Here is a 2049-nt window from a genome sequence, read left to right as displayed (position 1 = left end):
TGCTTCATAGCCTCAAGGAATTTTAACTTGAGCCAGGGGAGAGCTCTGAGAAATAGAAAATAATTAAGAAACAATTCAAAATAATTTCTGTTACACAAAAGAATCTATACATATTTTAAAAATCATCTATCCCACTTAATCTAGGATATAAAAGACAGATTTTATATTATTAGGTGATACCTAACTTGAGATATTTATTCTACTATAATTAGAAGCCATTTGTTGTTTGCATTTACATCTTCAATAATGAGTCAAGATTAAAAGTCTATGCTTTGTCTATAATTTTACTTTTAAAACTAAATTATATGTCCTCTTACAGAAATATAAAAGCTTATCATAAAATTGTAAATTAATTCTGACAAATCTGTCAGTAGACTCTAAAATATCAAAATAATGAAGTTTCAGATTGCTCTTTAGACCTCTTTAGATGTTGCTATATATAAAAAAAATTTTTAATGTATTTTTTCAATAAATACTGTGCTGTTTTGCTATGCTATGACACACCAGTTAACTTGACACTACTTCATTTGTGTGCCAGGATTTTTTATTATGTGCCAAATTTATTTCTGCTACAATTGAAGAGCTACCTTCTTATGGATACATGTGCTAGATAGAATGTTTGGTTGATCAAAACACAGGAAACCATGGAGAGTGGAATATTATAATATTAAGTGAGCATTATATGAAGCCCTTCCTGAAAAAAAGATTACACAATTATTAGATCAGAAAGAACTCTGACTTGGGATAAAGATGGTAATTGTTGGCTTAGTAAGTAGCTGGAAACAGAGGAATCAGAAGTAAAAAACTGGGTCCAATTCAGTCTCCCTTCAAGTGTATGACCGATACTCTCAGGCTTGCCTCTAACATAAGTAACTGAGACCCAATGGACAACCATATGTTAAATTCTCTGAGTAAGAAGTGTAGTTAAATTCTATAAAGCTTCATCTACTCATTCAACAAATATTTAATGTACAAGCCTAGGAAAAACAATTATAAATAAGTCAGATATCATCTCTGCCTCAATAAGACCTCTAATTTAGTAAAGATAAAAGCAAATAAGAGCACTGTTAAGAATGCTCACTGGCAGCTATGCTGAAACTGGAATGATATAGGGATGAGCATAGTCCCTGAGCAGAAATGACATATAAATTCATGAAGTGTCCTATATTTCTAAAAACACAGCTCTCAAAAATTATAAAAGTTAATATTAAAAGTGTGTACATATTTACTCAGTTTCTTATTTGTGTCCAAATTTTTGTAACCCCATGGATTGTATCCCACCAGGCTTCTCTGTCCATGGAATTCTCCAGGGGCTTTTCCTGACCCAGGGATTGAATCCGGGTCTCCAACACTGCAGGCAGATTCTTTACCATCTGAGCCATCAGGGAAGCCCCCAAATATACCTAGGTCATGTGTTTTATATGAGACTTTTAATTTTTATGTTTAGAGCATTTACAGATTATGTAATTATTGATATATTTGGATCTCTCTCTACCAGTATTTGTTTTTGATAACTCTCTCTGTTTCTGTCTCCCTATTTTTCCCTTTCCTGTCATCTTTTCAGTTTTTAAAAATATATTTTGGTATCTGGTATTAATGTATCTTTTCTCTGTTTGTGCACATTTCTAGAATTTCTTTCTATTCTTAGAAGGACACCAGTCCTACAGAGGGTTCCACTCTTATGACCATATTAAACCTCCAATACATTTTTTAAAGACTCTATCACCAAATACAGTCATAGTTTAAGGTATAAATGTGTGATTTATACCTTTATTTAAGGTATAAACATGTGATTATAACTTCAACGTGTGAATGTGGTCAGGAGACCCAATTCAGTCTATAATGTCATCATAAACAGATTTAAATGTACAGTACGTGGTGGCTCAGCTGGTAAAGAATCCGCCTGCAGTGCAGGACACCTGGGTTCAATCCCTGGGTTGGGAAGATCCCCTGGAAAAGTGAAAGGCTACCCACTCCAGTATTCTGGCCTGGAGAATTCCATGGACTATATAGTCTAGGGGGTTACAAAGAGTCGGACACGACTGAGCG

General features: G+C 33.9%; 1 pseudogene; it reads left to right on the top strand.

Moving 5' to 3' along the window:
* The first annotated feature begins 1073 nt into the window (after positions 1-1073).
* LOC122425216 lies at positions 1074-1172 on the top strand (annotated as a pseudogene).
* Positions 1173-2049: the final 877 nt, after the last annotated feature.

The sequence above is a fragment of the Cervus canadensis genome, chromosome 22 (genome assembly GCF_019320065.1).
Source record: "Cervus canadensis isolate Bull #8, Minnesota chromosome 22, ASM1932006v1, whole genome shotgun sequence".
Classification (NCBI taxonomy): domain Eukaryota; kingdom Metazoa; phylum Chordata; class Mammalia; order Artiodactyla; family Cervidae; genus Cervus; species Cervus canadensis.
This window is presented reverse-complemented; position numbering and strand designations above follow the sequence as displayed.